At 43.3% G+C, this 19,303-nt stretch overlaps 1 protein-coding gene and 1 pseudogene across 24 annotated transcripts in view; one reads left to right on the forward strand and one right to left on the reverse strand.

The window, feature by feature from the left end:
- Rbm6 (RNA binding motif protein 6) overlaps positions 1–5,759 on the reverse strand; it is a 100,029-nt gene extending 94,270 nt beyond the window's left edge. For 13 of the 24 annotated variants that reach the window (XM_087562377.1, XM_087562369.1, XM_087562372.1 and 10 more), the window contains exon 1: positions 5,587–5,713. The gene's annotated coding sequence lies outside the window, so the exon portion shown is untranslated. 24 annotated transcript variants of the gene reach the window in all.
- An 8,114-nt stretch (positions 5,760–13,873) lies between these two features.
- LOC148004350 (PCNA-associated factor pseudogene) lies at positions 13,874–14,405 on the forward strand (annotated as a pseudogene).
- The last annotated feature ends 4,898 nt before the right edge of the window (positions 14,406–19,303 follow it).

Below are 19,303 nucleotides of genomic sequence, written 5' to 3' on the forward strand. Positions count from 1 at the left end.
AAAAAAAAAAAAAAAAAAAAAAAGAGGATCTGAGTCCAATTCTAAAGGATCTGATGTTTTCTTCTGACATTCTCACCAGGTATATAGAGAGCACATATATACATTAAGCAAAACATTTCTTTGGCTACACAGGATTTGAGGCCAGTCTGGCTTACCTAAGATCTTGTTTTAAAAAAAAAAATAAAATTTAATACCAGCCCCCTTGGTATACAGAGCTAGTTCCAGACAGCCAGAGCTACACAGAGAGACTCTGCCTCATAAAAACAAACATCACCGAATAATAACAAAACTGGCTTTCAGGAAACCAAAAAATAGGCTATGAGAAAAGAGAATCCTCATTACAGGTCAGCACCTTTATATGGATGGAATCATAATGGTAGCCAGTTGATCACTCTTCCTTCCCCACTTACCCCCTTCACGTGTGCTTATTGCATAGCCAAGGCTGGCCTTGAATTCACTATCCTCCTACCTCACCCTCTTTAGTACTGGGATAATTTGTTTTCATATTTAATTTTCTCCTTTGCTGATATTTTTAGTTATATGTATATGTCTCTGTTTGGTATGTGCTTGTAAGTACAGATGCCCATGGGATCAGAGCCTTTGTATGCCCCCAGAGCTGGAGTTACAGATTTTGTGTGCTGGGAACTGAACTCAGGTCCTCTGCAAATAAGTACAAACTTTCTTAACAAAGAGTCTTCATTATATAGCCCAGGTTGACCTTGAACTTCTGCTCCTCCCACTTTCTTCTCGGGAATGCTGGGATTACAAATGTTCACTATCACACCTAAGTTTATTACAAACTGGAGTTCAAGCCCAAGACTTTCTACATGTAGATAAGCACCACACCAACTGCGGCACATCCTTAACCTCTCCAAGTCCTTTTACTGTAATAAAACACGCACAGTTTATCACTTAAGTATTTAAGTATGCAGTTCAATTCAGTGGCTTTAAATATTCATAGTGTTGTACAATCACCAACACCATCCATTTCTTTACTTTTAATCTTGTAAAACTATGGATTATATGGTAATTTCCCACTATTCTCTTACTCCTCTCCTGCTATTCTACTACTCCACTTTTCATATGTTGTTTTGGTTTGGTTGTTGAGATGGAGTTTCTCTATGTAGCCTTGGCTACCCTGGAATTCTGTACACCAGGCTGGCCTCAAGCTCATAGAGACCGGTCTGCCTCTGCCTCTAGAGTACTGGGACTAAAGGCATGTATCACCTCTGACTTACGGTTTTTGACTACTGAATTCCTCAACAACTGAAATCATATAGTGCTTTCCTTACAAATGACTTATTTCACTTACCATGACATGTAACATAAGAGTGCCCATCAGGGCTGAAGATATGGCTCAACGGTTACGAGCACTGACTGTTCTTCTAGATTCCAGAGGTCCTGAGTTCAATTCCCAGCAACCACATGGTGGCTCACAACCATCTGTAATGGGATCCAGTACCCTCTTCTGGTGTGTCTGAAGACAGCTACAGTGCACTTATATATAATAAATGAATAAATCTTAAAAAAAAAAAAAATGGGCTGGAGAGATGGCTCAGCGGTTAAGAGCACCCGACTGCTCTTTCAGAGGTCATGAGTTCAATTCCCAGCAACCACATGGTGGCTCACAACCATCTGTAAAGAGATCTGATGCCCTCTTCTGGTGTATCTGAAGACAGCTACAGTGTACTTACATATAATAAATGAATAAATCTTTTTAAAAAAAAAAAAAGATTTATTTATTTATTTATTTTCTTCTTCTTTTTTTTCGGAGCTGGGGACCAAACCCGGTGGCCTCCATAAGCATCTACACTCACTTGCACATACTTACAGATTCATATACATGTATTTAAAAAGATTTTAAGTCCTCTACACAAAGGATGAAATACTATTGAATGAGAAAAGGAATAAAATTCTGATACATACCATCTAATCAATCAACTTTAAGAAACAATCATACTGGGGTTGGGGATATAGCTCAGTGGTAGAGCGCTTGCCTAGCAACCGCAAGGCCCTGGGTTCAGTCCCCAGCTCCGAAAAAAAGAAAAAGAAAAAAAAAAAAGAAAGAAAGAAACAGTCATACTAAGCCAAATAATCCAACATAGAAAATACCATATTGCATCATTCAATTTATACTTGAAACATGGGGCTGGAGAGATGGCTCAGTGGTTAAGAGCACTGACTGCTCTTCCAAAAGTCCTGAGTTCAAATCCCAGCAATCACATGGTGGCTCACCACCACCTGTAATGGAATCTGATGCCCTCTTCTGGTGTGTCTGAAGACAGCTAAATAAATAAATCTTTAAAAAAAAAAAAAGCAACTATACTTGAAACACAAAATTCAGAGAAACAAAGTAGAGTAAAAGTTATCAGGGGCTACAAGGAAAAATTGAAAGTTACTTGTTTACTGATTACAGAGTTTCTAATAGATCAACGTTTTAGCAATAACCATTGATGGTTGTAACATGTGGATGTAACTAATGCTGCAGAACTGTATACTTTAAGATGGCTTAAAAGGTAAATTTTTGTTACAATGTATACAGTACAATGTAGGGTAAAGTGACACACCTTATGACCTTAGTACTCGGCTGCAGTAGTAGTAGGAATTCCAGGCCAGGTGGGCTACATGAAACTGTATCTTAAAAAAAAAAAAAAAAAAAAAAAGACAAGTTGCCAGGCTTGGTGGCACAGGCCCCTAAATCCCAGCACAGGGAAGATGAGGCAGCCAGGATATTTAGTGGGACCCTGTCTCAAAAGGGTGGAGATTGTTGGGAAAATAGCTCAGTTGGTAAACTGTTTCCTGAGTTGAATACCTAGCACCAACAATAAAAAGATAGGCATGATGATTCATGCTTATAATGTCAGCACTGGAGAGGTGTAGACAGGAGAATCCTTGGGACAAGATGGCTGCAACCTATCTAACTAGCAAGTCATAGGTCCCAGGAGAGACTCTGTCTCAAAAAAGGTGGGAACTGGTGAAATGGCTCAATAAGTACCTACTGCCAGGCTTAACAGACTGAGTTTGATTCTCACAACCCCCATGGTAGGATAAGAGAACCAACTCCAACTTGTCCTGACCTCAGAGACTGAGAAATTCAGAGACTCTGTTTACAGTAGCTTGGGCTACATACACAAAATTATTATTTCAAAGGAAAATGAAAAAGCAATAGCAGTGGCTAATATTTAGTGAATATCGTATGTATACCAGACATTGTCCTAAGAGCATTACATGTATTATATAATAAATATAGGCTGGGGAGACATAGCTTAGTGGGAGATTGACTGTCTAAAATTCACAAAGCTATGGGCTCTTTTTCTAGTGCCACAAGCTCAGAATGGTGACCCATGGGGAAAAAAAGTGCAGTATCACATTAAATAAATAATCTAACTCACCAAAACAACAATACTACATGAGATGTCTGTATACATTAACCTTATTTCAATTGAAGAACTGAAGCTTGAAGAGGTTGATTTGTCCACTGTCAGTGTTAGTGAAAGGTACATGGATTCAATGTCAGATTTCTGAAACTCTAGTTATCAACTCTACTACACTGAGTTACACACCATGACAGAATTGTTATAAACACACTCAGATCAGGCTTGTAGGCACAAACCTTTAACACCAGTACTCTAGAGGCAGAGGCAGGCAGATCTAAGTTGTGACAAGCCTAGTCCCTATACCCAGTTCCAGGCCACCCAGGGCTAAACAGTGAAACTGTCTCAAATAAATAAATCAAAGTTTTTCAATAGTTTTATTATCTACATAATTCTGATTCTGAACCAAGCCATTAACATCAGTTTATACGTCTATGCATGGTGCCAAATTTCTATTTCAAGAGCACATTTAAGAGCTGAGTATATGGGGTTGGGGATTTAGCTCAGTGGTAGAGCGCTTGCCTAGCAAGTGCAAGCAAGCGCAAGGCCCTGGGTTCGGTCCCCAGCTCCAAAAAACAAACAAACAAACAAGAGCTGAGTATATAATATAGTATGAGTAGGAGTATAGTAGACTAATACTTAAGCCTAAAGTATATTTATTTAATAACCTTCCCTTAGCTAGGAATGACAGCAGTCAACTGTAGTGCTTAGAAAGTACAAGTGGAAAGATTAGGCGTTTAATGCAAGTTTAATTCAAATCTAGCCTGGCTATGAGAGACCCTGTATTTAATGGGGGTGTGGGTGGGGCAACAATAATTCTCCCATCAGAAATTCTTCCTTAATGTGAAGAGCTACAGAAACCTAGGATCCTAATGGTAAGAATAGACTCAAGCCCAGTAAGAAAATTCTGTAAGGAAGCTGGTATCTGAGTGGTAGAGAACTTGCCTAGCATGCATAAAGAAAGCCCTGGATTCAATAAGCAAGGGTGTTAGGCCAGCTGAGAAACGAGCCCTACCTATCCTACACTACAGAATACATATATTATATATAATTCTATAAATTTTATAGATAGATAAGCATTTATATAAGTGTACTAGTTAAGGAGTTAAAACTCAGACTCAAAGATTTTAAGTGTCTCAATGCAGCTTAAGACTGCCTCAAACCTGACATCCTCTTACCTCAGCCTCCTAAATTCTAGGATTAAACTCCACTAAGCCTGGCATCAGATTCAACTAGTACGTATCCTCAGGATGGTAATATAGTGCTAATTACTTTCCACATTGTCATAGCTGTTGACACTTTTCCCTTTGATCCTCACTAGCTTGGTAACTGTGGCATATTTAATCAACAGGAAGTTGGAAACTAACAATAGTGAGGCACAATCCAGAGTTCAGAAAATGACCTGGGTGATCAAGGGAAACTACTAAACTCCTTCACTTATATCCAATTAGTCTGAACTTAATAAGCAAGCCTAGAGTGAGGGGGAAAAAAATCCAAACTACCTCCAGTGTATGTCCTTTACATATCAAGCCTTTTGTTGTTTTTATTAAGAAACGCACCCCACACTTGATTTCATTAGCTCAACGTCAATTGTAAAGTTAAAGGAAATGCACATTATTTACAACGCCAAAAGGAATCTAAAGCACGAATATGTGGAAACATCACTCTCTTCCTACATTCGTCCAACGGGTACAGAACCCACCAGTCACCCTCGCCCGCCTCCCGGTTCTACGGGCCCGTGGGCCAGGTTCTGAGCTCTCGCACCTTCCTGTCTGGGTGTCTGGGTGGGCGGCCAAGGTTACTTGCAGGGCACAAGAACTCCGTATCTAGTGATGTCTCAGAACGGGATCACAAATAGAAGGGGAAAGAAAAAGAAATCCCTCCTGCAGCTCCACAGAACTGAGCGCCGGAACCGCTACCACGCGCAGGTCGCTGGCCCCACAGCTGGCCGCTCCGCGGTGGGACCGGTAATTCTACGGCCGCCTCGGGCCCCGCCCCGGGCCCGCGACCGTTCCGGGGCGTTCCTGCCGCGAGCGGCGCCTCCCTCAACACACCACCGCTAGGCTGTCTTCGCGAGCGAGGCCGCAGCAGCCCCGTGTCTTCGAAGTCACGACTCCTAGGCCGCGCGGGCCGACGATTACCAGAGCCGCCCGGACCGCTGACCCTATCCCAGCAGCTCGGGCACGCCCTCTCTCGTATCCTGGGCCCTTACCAAGGCAGCGTAGCCCCCGCGGCCCGCTCCTCCTCCTCCTCAGCGGCCGCCACGGACCCAGCGTCCCGGAGACCGGAACTTCCTCCCGGTGGGCTCCGGCTTCCACAAAGGCGTCGCGCCACCGCCTTCAGCGCTGGGCCCGCCGGGAGATGAAGTACGGGCGCAAATCCCGCCGCCTCCTCTCCCGCCGTGCCCTGCGCGCAGCGGCTTTGACGGCTGGTGGAGCCGCTACCCAATGGAAAGGCACGCTGCTAGCCACTGCCCAATGAGAAGGCGCGCTTCTCCGCAGGGCCTGCTGGGAGTTATGGTTTGGCCTCAGTGGTGTCGCTGCTTCTCTGGAGCTTTCCTCGCAAGTGTGCAAGATGTTCAGATGGCTTTGACATCCTAGGTTTACTCCCTGCCAAGTGCTGCGGGACGGTCTTAGCCTTGCCCCTTTGGAAAGAGAGGAATTGTCAGTTCGTGTGCAGAAGATGGAAGAGGATCTTTTCGGTCTTATTCTCTTAAGGCAAAAGGCTGCTGGCTTTTTGGCTACAAAAGACTCCGTCTACCTAAGTCCAGAGCATAAGAGCAAAAGTAACGCTAGAGTTGAAGAGGTATTAGGACCCAAAGACTCGTCCTTTTTACCTACCGATAGCCTTCTGGTCAAAAACTCCAAGCAGAAATCATCCGTGTTAAAGTTTCAGTAGCTCAACCCATAAAAGAAAATACAACTTGCTTCCACAGGGCCTTGCTAGCTCTGGGCAATAAATGTAGACACGTGTGACTCGTCACAAAAACTGCACATAATAATTCTAACGGAAAACAAGCAAAGGAACTGTTGATTCCCAACCTTTTTCAGAATCTTACAGCTAATGACCTTAAAACACCTGACTTCAAGTTCTGAGGAAGCTTGTCTAAATTGTAAGGAGCTTGCTGGTCCCAGCCACCTGGTGCCATGTGTGTATGCCCTGGCGATATGACCTGATGTTGTAGCTTAAATTCAATACTTTAAGGTCAAAGAAAGACGCCTAGAGAAATAGCTCATCAGCTAAGAACACTGACTGCTTTCCAGAGGTTCAATTCCCAAAACCCACACGGCAGTTCACAATCCTCTGATCCTTCAGTTCAATGGAATCCGGTGCCCTTTTCTGGCCTCTGAGGGGCCATATGTGTGTACATATGTGATGAATAAAAGATCAATAAATGCTGCTACCGTAAATGCCCACTGGAAAAAAAAGCTGGGCATGGAGCCTAGAAGTGATGGTGCAAGATTCTAATCCCACCACTCCAGAGGCAGAAACAGATGGATCTCTGAGTTCAAGGCCAGCCTGGTCTACAGAGTGGGTTCTAGTACAGTCTGAGCTACAAAAAGAAACGCCTGTCTCAAATAAATAGATGGATAAATAAATATATAATATATAAAACACACACACATACACACACATGTACATATACACTCTCAGGCTGAACTGAGACCAGTGTGATCTACATAACAAGTTCTAGGACAACCAAGATTACATAGTAGAGAAACTTTGTCTCAAAAAAAAAAAAAGACAAGGTCTCTCATAACTCAGGCTGACTTCCAGTTCACTATGTACCCAAAGCTAGCCCAGATCATCTACCCATTCCTACCTTCCAAATACTGGGATTACTGCAATGCGCAGCCATGCTCATCTGGTGGGTTGTGTGTACACATGAATGTGGAAGCTAGAGATGAACTTTCAAGTGTCTGCCTCGGTGGTTCTTCGCCTCACTTTTCATTATTATTTTATGTGAATGGGTAGTTTGCCTGTATATCTGTGCCTGGTGCCTATAGAGGCCAGAAGAAGGTATTGAGCCTCTGGAACTGGAATTATAGACATTTTTAGTCATCATTGTGGGGGCCATGAATAGAATCCACTTCTAAAACAGTCAGTGCTTCTAACCACAAAGCCATCCCTCTGGGCCCTTCACTTTATGTTTTGAGGCAGAGTCTCTCACTAAACCTGGAGTTCACCAATTCAACTAGACTGGCTGGCTAGGAAGTGCCAGGGACTTGTTTCTACCCGACTCCAGCACTGGGACTATAGATGAGTGCTGCCATGCTCAACACTTTTACCCAAGGGGTTGAGAGTCAAACTCAGGTCTTCACATTTGCTTAAATGCTTAACCAACTTAGCCATCTCCCCCAGCTTTCTCTGCTTAAAAGACCTCAAGGTGGTTTTAGGAATGGAGAAATGGCTCAGAAGTTAAAAACAGTGATTGATATTGCAAAGGAACCAAGTTGGGTTCCCAGCATCCACATAGTGTTTCATAACCATCCATTTCCAGTTCCAGGAGATCCAATGCCATCTTCTGACCTCCACAGGCATTAGGCATGCACATGGTGCAGACATACATGCATGATACATGGACAAGACACCCATATACAGCATTAAATAATATCTTTTTAAAGGGTCTTGATAGGGGTTGGGGATTTAGCTCAGTGGTAGAGTGCTTGCCTAGGAAGCGCAAGGCCCTGGGTTCGGTCCCCAGCTCCGAAAAAAAAAAGAACCAATAAATAAATAAATAAATAAATGGATGGATGGATGGATGGATGGATGGTCTTGATATATAGCTTCCTTTGTCCGGAAACTGGAGAAAATCCTACTGCCACAGATTCTACAGTGCTAGGACTCTTTAAGTAGGTATATCCTACTTAACTCAAAGAGAGGTTTGGGTTTTTTTTGTTACCATTGTTATTTTAGGTTTTGTTGTTTTGTTTCTGAAACAGTGTTTCCCAATGTAGCTTTAGCTGTCCTAGAACTCACAGAGATTTGCCTGCCTCTGCCTCTCTAAGTGCTAGGACTAAAGGTGTTCTGAGGGCTAAAGTTATGTATTAAGTTTAAATTACTATGCTTAAGAAATCAATAAAATGGGTTGGAGAGATGGCTCAGCGGTTAAGAGCACTGACTGCTCTTCCAGAGGTCCTGAGTTCAATTCCCAGCAACCACATGGTGGCTCACAACCATCTGTAATGGGATCTGATGCCCTCTTCTAATGTGTGAAGACAGCTACAGTGTACTCATATTCACAAAATAAATAAATTAGTTTTTTTTAAAAAAGAAAAAATCGGGATTGGGGATTTAGCTCAGCGGTAGAGCGCTTGCCGAGCAAGCGCAAGGCCCTGGGTTCGATACCCAGCTCCGAAAAAAAAAAAAAAGAAAAGAAAAAGAAAAGAAAAAAATCAATAAAATGGGCTGGAGAGATAGCTCAGCAGTTAAGAGCACTGACTGCTCTTCTAGAGGACCTGGTTCAGTTCCCGGCAGGCAACCACATGGTAGCTCACAACCATCTGTAATGGAATCTGATGCCCTCTTCTGATGTGACTGGAGAGAGCAAAGGTGTGCTCACACACATAAAATAAATAAATTTGGGGTTGGGGATTTAGCTCAGTGGTAGAGCGCTTGCCTAGGAAGCGCAAGGCCCTGGGTTCGATCCCCAGCTCCAAAAAATAAAATAAAATAAAATAAAATAAATTTAAAATAAAAAAAAATAAGACAAAAATGCCTCTAACCTGTAATCTCTACTTGGCTCAAAGATAGATAACTTCCTAGAAGGTTGTTCACATAAAATAACAAGCCATGTGTTTTCACTTCTGTAAACAAGGTTGGTTGCTCCAGCTGCACGGAATGTAGTTGGTCATATGTAGGTGTGAGGTATGTAAGCAGGAAGCACATTAGGATGTTGTATGCTTGCCCCCAATGGACAAAAATGGAAAGTGCATAGCCTTGTGGGTTTTGTCTTTATAAGCAGCACACTAATAAAATTCATTATGTAGACAGGCTGGCCTTGAACTCACAGAGATCTGCCTGCTTCTATCTCTCTAAGTGCTAGGAATAAAGATGTTCTGAGGGACATTCTCTGGAAATCCCATATGTAGTGGTGAATAGTTAATCCACTTTGAACTCCCTACCGGCAGGTGATTGTGCTTCTAGCCACCCACCAGAGTTGTCTGGATTCGCAAATAAAACATGCAGGCATGCGCACACGCACCAGACACACACACACACACACACACACACACACACACGCACACACACACACACACACACACACACACAAGATCAGCTTAGTTTTGATATGCCTTGACTAGTTCAACGGCTAGTCAATGGCTGGGCATTTCCAAACCTGCAAACCTCCAAACCACTTTCCCAGGTTCTTACATGTCAGAGGGCTCTTATTTCTGATCTCTATGCATCCTAGTTATGGTGTGGTCCATCCTACACCCCTCTCATGGCGGAATCCCCGTTCTTTTACACAGTGTTTCTTGCCTAGAAATCCTTAAAGTCCTGCCTCTTTCTCCCTGCCCAGCCATTGGCCATTGGCCCTTTATTGATCAATCAAAACCAATTAGGGACAGGAACCCTCAGCATCTGGACATTCAGATTTCCGAGTGACTTTGGGAGCCAAATTAAGACAAAGTATTAGAACCCAATACCCATGTCCATCATATTGGCCAGTATTTAATAAAGCTTGCTTCAAATTTGGCTCTAAAATCTGTGGTAATGATCTTATTCTCACCTGGTAGAATTAACATTTTCTGGAGGCCCCAGAGAGATCAGACCACCCACCCAAACTTTCACTCAGGGATGCTGGGGCTGAAGACCCATCTCAGAGTTGTACGCCCAGAGACACTGCAAGGCTCCACAGCATGCTTTCAGTGCCGAATCAGAATAAACTATAGTGCTGAGAAAAACAGCCACTATCCACAAAGGCCTTCTCTGGAAGTTACCTCTAGTTCTCTGTTTGTGCGATCCTGATCTGGAGCACGGAGGTTTTTGACAAGACCCAAATACTCTCCTGTTCAGGGCAAAAAGTGAGATGTTACCCATCTACCTGTTTCCAGTTGTTTGAAATGTTTTTCTGTTTTGTGTGGGCAGTTGAATCTGTGTTTTCTGGTGTGTTCATAAGTTTTGTTGCAAACATGGTTCCTGAGAAGGATATGGGTCAGGATCAGTTGAACCTGATGAATGATGGTGGCCACTGCATGTTTTGTTTAGGACTGGTCTCCTTTGAGTGTGTGATCTTTCTGTGTTTTGTGTTTATTGGTTTTGATTTTGCTCTCTCTGCCTCTCCCGGCTGCTACCTGCCACTACTAACATTACTTGCCATGACTGCTTTAATGGTCATGGCTCAGAATTTGTTTATGAGCTTTCTGGCCATTGGATTCAGTTTAGCAGGGATCCAAACATCTTTTGTGTGTGGATACTTTTAAAGTTGTTTTACCAGGCATCAATGATATACCTTTAAACCCAGCTCTCATTAGCAGAGGCAGGTGGAGTTCTGTGATTTCAAGGCCAACCTGGTCTATAAAGTGAGTCCTAGGACAACCAGGGCTACACCAAGAAACCCTAGCTCAAAAAACAAACAAACAAAACCAACAAAAACTTAAGTTGTGGGGTTGGGGATTTAGCTCAGTGGTAGAGCGCTTGCCTAGCAAGCGCAAGGTCCTGGGTTCAGTCCCCAGCTCCAAAAAAAAAAAAAAAAAAAAAAAGGAAAAAAAAAAACTTAAGTTGTTTCATGATGTTCTACTTTAGCGGGAAGCTGGCTCTAAAGTTGAGTTATGGTTCTCCCTTCTGTAGGCCCAAGCATGGTTATTTAAGTTTCTTCTATGAACTGTGTCAGGCAGGGCCACCTGACTCTGTAACAGGGGAAAGAAAGCAAAACAGAACATCCAAAAAAAGGACCATTGGTTTCATCTAACAGCCTAAAACTGCCTAAGTTTTGTAAGACTATCATATAAACTATCTGTACCTCATGATTCGTAAGTTTATTGGGTGTGGTTAAATCTGTAAAATCTATTACAAAAAGTTAACTTACGGGGTTGGGGATTTAGCTCAGTGGTAGAGCGCTTGCCTAGGAAGCGCAAGGCCCTGGGTTCGGTCCCCAGCTCCGAAAAAAAGAACCCCCCCCAAAAAAAAGTTAACTTACATAATCTTATAACACAAGGGATTGCCAGTTAAAAATCTATACATAGGTAATCTTAAAGAACCATGTGGCACGATGCCACTTTGCATATAAGCAATTATGTGGCTTTGGTGCATCTTTTTTTTAACACCCCCCCCCCAGCTTTGATGATTTTTAGCTGCTGTCCACATCACAATGGAGGCATCCACATAGCTATCAGCCATCTTTCCTAGGGTTGGAGAGGGTGGACGTCATGTGACTTCACTGCCATCTCAATTAAAGGTGGCCACATGATATAAACCAACCAAGGAGGCAACAGCAGGACTCCAAGGTATCTGGATTAGGACAGATTCTTTTTTTTTTTTTTTTAAGATTTATTTATTATGTATACAATGTTGCACCTGCATGTACACGTGCAGGCCAGAAGAGGGCACCAGATCCCATTACAGATGGTTGTGAGCCACCACATGGTTGCTGGGAATTGAACTCATGACCTCTGGATAAGCAAACAGTGCTCTTAATCTCTGAGCCATCTCTCCAGCCCTCTGAGCCATCTCTCCAGCCCTAGGCCATATTCTTTCATAATAATTTCTGTCCTGAAAACAAAGTCATGAGAACGAGGTGTTGGACCTTAATACTAATGTTATAGTCCACCATGGTCAGATAGTGTTCCTGAGCTTGGCCCAAAATGAAAGACTTCCTCTTCTTAGTCGAGTTTCCTTTTCTCTAACTGATCCGGGAAGGCTGACCCCGATTTTCTACCAGAGGAATGTTACATATTCCTTGACAAAATTACAAGTTCAATTTCCTAGAATGCCTCTCCGTGCAAATGAGGTATCCCCAGAACCTTAAGCCTGAAACAATGAAATTTCATCCTAAGAAGAGCCCCTAGGGGTGTGTGTGTGTGTGTGTGTGTGTGTGTGTGTGTGTAAAAGTGTACGTGAATAAGATGTTTCGTTGACTATTGTCTAAGAGAGCTGTTTTCTTTCTTTTTTTTTTTTTTTTTTTTTTTTTTTTTTTTTTTTGGTTCTTTTTTTCGGAGCTGGGGACCGAACTCAGGGCCTTGCGCTTCCTAGGCAAGCGCTCTACCACTGAGCTAAATCCCCAACCCCAGAGAGCTGTTTTCTAAATGAGCTTTAACATCGAAATCTTCCAAGGAGACCTTCTACTCCAATCTGGCATTCACTGCCAGACCAGAATCCTGCGGACCCACCCATTCCAGATTTTGATTCATCCTTTCCCCGCCCCATGTGCATCAGGGCCGGGACACCCCAAGGGAAGAAGCAGAAAAACAGAACCACACAAGATTTAGGGAAGATAGGATTTTACAACAAAGCTAGTTTAATAAGATACTGAAGCCGCACCTCTGTGTGTTCGTATACAAGAATGTACCTACCTCCTGCTGGCTAAAAGGACTTCCCAGCCCAAGGGTTTGGCAATCAAGAGCCAAGGAATACCACAAAGTCACATCACACAACAAATCTTGCACAAGCGATTTATTGCGGAGAAACACAGAATGTGGGCTGCTTCTGAGAAGAAACAGAAACAGAAAGAACAGCCAGGTGGGTGGAGAGGACAGACCTGATAGGATTTTTGGAGCATGCGCAGTGAGTGAGTAGCCCATGCTCCATGAACTAATGGAGAAACGCAGCGGTGCCGCAGGTATTGCTTGGCTGTTAATGCTGAGTCATAGAAGTGGGTATTTCCAAGTCCAGGGTGTGGGGACAGGACAGGAGCAGGGTGACTTTTTACTGGCCTGTTACCCTACATTCCTCCCCTTTTGATCCACTATTGATAACCAATCCGGGGGTCAGGAGATGGGATGTTGTTAATTCTTAGAGTACTTCTCACTGTTTGGGGGCATTAAGTCCTTAATCGTCACTGTCAGGGCATAATTAGGGGGCTGTAGGCCTCTGGTTCTGTCGGTAGGAACTGATAATCCAATAAAAACAAGCGGTTACAAGTCTGGTTAGAAATCTTTGAATTTTCCGATCTCTTTACAGATGGTTGTGAGCCACCATGTGGTTGCTGGGAATTGAACTCAGGACCTCTGGAAGAGCAGTCGGTGCTCTTAACCGCTGAGCCATCTCTCCAGCCCCTGGCCACTTCTTATAGTAATCTTTTGGTCCTAGAGAACATAGGCATAGGGTGTAAACCACCATGAAGGAGAGATGGCTATAGGAGCTATAGGGAACTGGACTGCCTTTGATAGCCTAAGATGGAGCAAATTCCAATGGGCTGTTGGTTAGATGTCGGAGTCTCTTAGACCTTAAATATCCTTATGTAAGAGCCTGTAGATAGGAAAAGAGAAGCGGGAATCAAGGTCCAATCCGGTGAAGTTGAGCATAGTCAACTGTGGAACCTCATTTTTCTGAGATTAAAGGCAATCTCCGAGACCCATTTAAACTGTGGCGGGAACAGTTGAGACATCTGTAGCTGGGGAGTCGGTGAACGTTGTCTCTTCCGGCGTGAACATGGTGCGGACCAAAGCAAACTCCCAGGAGCCTACAGGAAAGTGGTGGCTTCTCAAGCCCCTAGGAAGGTGCTTGGCTCCTCCACTTGGTCACCAATTCTTCAGGTTCGTCGAGAAAAGCTGAAAATAAGTATGCTGGAGGGAACCTGGTCTGTGTGCGCCCAACTCCCAAGTGGCAAAAAGGCATCGGGGAATTCTTCAGGTTGTCCCCTAAAGATTCTAAAAAAGAAAACCAGATTCCTGAAGAAACAGGAAGCAGTGGCTTAGGAAAAGCAAAGAGAAAAGCGCGTCCCTTGCAACCTGATCACGGTGATGATGAAAAAATGAAGAGAATTTATTCATCTGAATAATGTCTTCAGTCTACTTACATATTCTAGGATGTAAATTTGGGTAAATGAGTTTGTCCAATTGGCTTGTTAACAGGCATTTAATTGACAAAAAGTGAGGCTAACATTTAGCCATTCAAAAGAAACCAGCATAAAAGTGGTGAATTTTTATAATTTGTAAATTTGAATTGCATGCTTGAATTTATGTCATTTTACCTGTGACGCTTCTTCCTAAAACTAACATTACATGATGCTCTAATTACTAATCTACTGTCTCTGCTTAGATTTTTTTTGTACTGATGCCATTTTACGGGCATTGATTATGGAAATGGTGCCATATTTTTATGTGTGCGTGCTTCTGTGTTTGTGCCACAGTGCATTTTGACTTAGTCTTTTTTAACATTAAAAAATTCAATATTAAAAAAAAAAGGCAATCTCCATATTTTCTGGAGCTTAAGGAAGCAAGGGCTTCTGGGGGTGTAAAATGAAGACTCATCCCACTGTTTTGAAATTTTGGGAGCAAAGGGTTTAAGGTGGGGGGTTGGGGATTTAGCTCAGTGGTAGAGCGCTTGCCTAGCAAATGCAAGGCCCTGGGTTCAGTCCTCAGCTCCGGGGAAAAAAAAGAAAAAAAAAGAAAAAAAAAAAGGGTTTAAGGTGTAAAAAGGTGCAGGACGCCTTGAAGTTCAGTGGCAGTGGCAATGATAACTCGAAAGGGCCTTTTCATCTGGGGGAGAGGGTTAAAGTTCACTAGACTGACTAGCATCAGCCACCCCTAGATAATTGCCAATGGAGATAGGTAGAGAGGCTGTTTGGAGAGGGCCCTCAGCCTGAGGAAAGCTAAGGGTAGAAACTTTACCCAATCTGGGTGAAGTTCTTGTGAAAGCTTAGTAAGGATGTTTTTGAGGGAACAGGGAACAATCATTTTGGTTTTTTTTTTTTTTTTTCCTCAGCCTTTCCCAAGGACTGAATGTGATAAGGGATCTTTGTAGATTTAGATAAAGTTTGAGAGATTTGAGAAGTAAACTCAAGGGTCATTATCTGATTGAGTGAGAGATGATCTCTCAGAGGAGAAGATTTAAGACTCTTTGATTCCCCCCCCCCTTTTTTTTTTTTGGTAGGGAGTGCTTCCATCCACCTTGAATAAGAGTCTACCAGGACCAGGGGTATTAGATTCATCTGACAGTGGGCATGTGGGCAAAACTGAGCTGCTAGTCAGTCCCTGGGAGACATCTCTGGTCTGGTGAGTGGGAAATCAGGAGCTATGGTAACTAGAGTTAGGGTTAGAGGCCGGACAGGTCTTACTGAAAGACCCCCAGAGCAGGGAGACCCTCACTCAAGACTCAGGATGATGCAACTCCCCCCCAAGAACTCACGAGAGACCGATCTTGATGCAATCAACAAGAGGTTTATTGATAGGGACAACAGAAACCAGTGCACTGGGGTCAAGACTCGTATCCCACGCAGGGGTAGAGGAGTTCGACCTCAAATGGTTGGGAGATGGGGTATGTAAAGGAAAAACCATACCGAATCACAAGGAAGAACCTCCTGTTTCTCATGATTGTTCTTTAAGATTTTAATCTAACTTTACGGTTAACCAGTTCCTGTTATTATGGTCAGCTGCTATTATGGTTAGCTAGTTTCTGGAGCAAAATGGCTGAACCAGCTGGTGCAATTACTCTTTCTGTGATCAGCTAGTTTCTGGAACAGGCAGTTCCAGGGCCCGCTTTTGGCTTCAACTTTTGTCTAGGGGGCAATTTTAAACTTTTTTCCTTTCATTACAAGCTGTGGCCTATAAGTGGGCCTGTTGAAGCCTATAAAAATCTGGAAATAGGGACTGGAGAGACGGCTCAGTGGTTAAGAGCACTAACTGCTCTTCCAGAGGTCCTGAGTTCAATTCCCAGCAACCACATGGTGGCTCACAACCATCTGTAATGAGATCTGATGCCCTCCTCTGGTGTGTCTGAAGACAGCTGCAGTGTACTTATATATAATAAATAAATAAATCTTTAAAAAAATCTGGAAATAGGTGTAAGAAGAGGATTGTTTTGGGGGCCAAGGAATGCCTCATGCAGGGAGTGGGCAAGAGGAAGAAAGAAAGGATCCAAAGCACAAGAAACCAGACCTCAGTAGGAAGGATAGAATTCTTCCTCGGTGCGTGGGGACTGAGAATGACTGGAGTAGATGTTTTCTATCTAGAGTAGTGGCTTTGTGAGTTGGAGTAACAGTCCCAGGTAAGTAACCTGAAAGGTGGACAGCTGGGCCTTCAAGTGCGAGAGCCTATATCCCTGGCCAGACGAAGTTTCGTAGAGAAGTCAGCTTGACTAGTTTGTTGGGATGGACTACAGGGAAGGAAGTCATCTATGTAGTGTATATGCTCAGATTCAGGAAGAGACAAAGAGAGTAAATCAGATGCCAAAGCCTGGCCAAATAAATGTGGACTGTCCCTGAAACCCTGGGGCAGGTAGGAGTGTGTCTCAGTCAATCCAAAGTAAAGGCAAAGATATTCTGTGACTGTGGGTCAAAAGGAATGGAAAAGAAGACATGCGTAATGATGCACTATCAAAGGACAAGGAGAGTAAAGTTGCCGGTCTCCCCATAGACCTTACAATATGATTTAAAGCTTCTTTGTTTTGATACTAAAAAAGCTTCAGTTCAGAAATTGTTAATTTTTTTTCTTTTTTTTTTTCCTTCGGAGCTGGTGACCGAACCCTAGCAAGCGCTCTACCACTGAGCTAAATCCCCAACCCTGTCTTTTTTTTTTTTTTTAAGAGAATGTTTCAGATTCCTTTCTCCGTCTACACTATTGTTGTACTAAGATTTCAAAAGTTCAGAGTTTTAGCATTGATCAACAGAGTTCTGATTAAGCTCATAAAGCCCTGACTGCTGTTATCAGTCACAGGCTCAGGCAGTGCTCAAAGTAAGGAGTCAATCAAATGTAAAAACTGAGAGACAATAAATCAGGAGAGAATCAGATGGTGAATGATACGTTAAGACTATGGGATAATTTTTCCAGCAGAACAGGAAAACAGGGTGCCTTACCAGTGCTACAGAGCAATAAAGGAAGAAAGGAAAACCTTCAAAATCTCAGGGAAGAATGGTGAACGACATGGCTCAGTGGGCAAGGGCACTTGCTGCCAAATCTGACGATCTGAGTTCAACCCTCTAGTCCCACAAAGTGGAAGGAGAAAACTGACTCCCTCAAGTTGTGTCCTGGCTTCTGAGCATGCATCTGAACCAACTCTCTTCCTTTTCCCTTGCTCCCTCCCTCTCCCCCTCTGGATCTCAGAAATGAATGCAATAAAATGTGGGTTTCTGAGGTGGATTGGTGGTTAACAGCACTTTCTGCTCTTCCAGAGAACCCTGTTCAGTTCCCAGTACACATATGAGGTGACTCACAACAGCCTACAACTCCAGGTCTGGGTCTGACAGCCCTCTTCTGGCCTCCAATAGCACCTGAACACACCCTTTTCTAATATCCAATAGTACCTGCCCACACATGGCATATACATACCCATACATATAAAACATCTTAAGGGGCTGGAGGGATTGCTCAGTGGTTAAGAGCACCGACTGCTCTTCCAGAGGTCCTGGGTTCAATTTCCAACAAACACATGGTGACTCACAACCATCTGTAACGGATCCAATTCTCTCTTCTGGTGTATCTGAAGACAGTGACAGTGTACTCATATAAAATAAATAAATAAATCTTTTAAAAAAATAAATAAAACATCTTAAATGTTTTAGGCTGGGTGTGGTAGCACACACCTTTGATTCTAGCACTGGGAGGTAGAAGCAGGTGGATCTCTGAATTTGAAGTTAACCTGATCTACATAGGTGTTGGGCATGTCCCCCTTAATCCCCAGCCCCCAGCATAGCTGTAGCCATTTTGTTCCATGCCTGCCAGCTATTTCATATTGTTGCTGTAATATGCCTGCCAGTCATGGACACAGAAAAATAACTTGACTCAGAGCAGGGTCATGCCAACCACACACCCCGTTACATTCTATATGTTCTGGGATTCGTTACTCTTAAGAAATTCGACAACCATAAGCTTAACTTGGGGCCGATCAAAATATAAGTCAGTTAGAACTATTCTGTCTAGCTAGCCAAAATAGTCAGAGCCCACCACTGAGCAGCACTTCCTACACCCGCATATGAACTCATTGAGGTTTTTCCCTTTATAAGTTGTCCCTGATAGATGTTTGGGGTCGTAGCCTCAGCCCCCAAATCCTGAGCTATGGCCCCATAGTTTTAGGGTATGTGTTCAATAAACCATCCCTGTCTGACAAGATGGGTGTTTGTGTAGTTTGTGGGTGACTCTAACACCCACATAGTTTAGGCACCAACACATAGTTTAGGACAGCCAGAGCTATTATAATAAGGCTCTGTCTCAAAACAGCAACAACAAGAAATAAATAAGCAAACAAACAAACAAGCAAACACATAACATCCTTTTTTTTAAATCCCGGGGAAGTGAGCTGTGGTTGTAGCTCAGGGCTCGAATACTTTTTCTTTTTCTTTTTCTTTTTCTTTTTCTTTTTTCTTTTTTCTTTTTTTCAGAGCTGGGGACCGAATCCAGGACCTTGCGCTTGCTAGGCAAGCACTCTACCACTGAGCTAAATCCCCAACCCCAGGGCTAGAATACTTGACTAACTTATATGAGGTTCAGGATACTATAGCTGCTGTGCCATGCCAGGCAGTAGTGGCAAACACCTTTAATCCCAGCACTGGGGTGGATGTCTGTGAGCTGGAGGGCAGCCTAGTCTACAAAATGAGTTCCAAGACAGCCAAGGCTACTCAGAGAAACCCTGCCTCAAAAAGCAACAGCAACAACAACAACAGCAGCAGCAGCAGCAGCAGCAAAAAGATGCCAAACCATTAAAGATTTGCCCCAAACGATAGCTACAAAAGTCTGAGAACAGCCCAAGCACACACTTAGCCACACCCTTACAGCACCTCAAGTTCTGAAACCACTGGGAAAAAAAAATGAAAGAATAGAAATCTTGAGGAA

Source organism: Rattus norvegicus, chromosome 8, assembly GCF_021556685.1.
Source record: "Rattus norvegicus strain SHRSP/BbbUtx chromosome 8, alternate assembly SHRSP_T2T, whole genome shotgun sequence".
NCBI classification, from domain to species: Eukaryota; Metazoa; Chordata; class Mammalia; order Rodentia; family Muridae; genus Rattus; species Rattus norvegicus.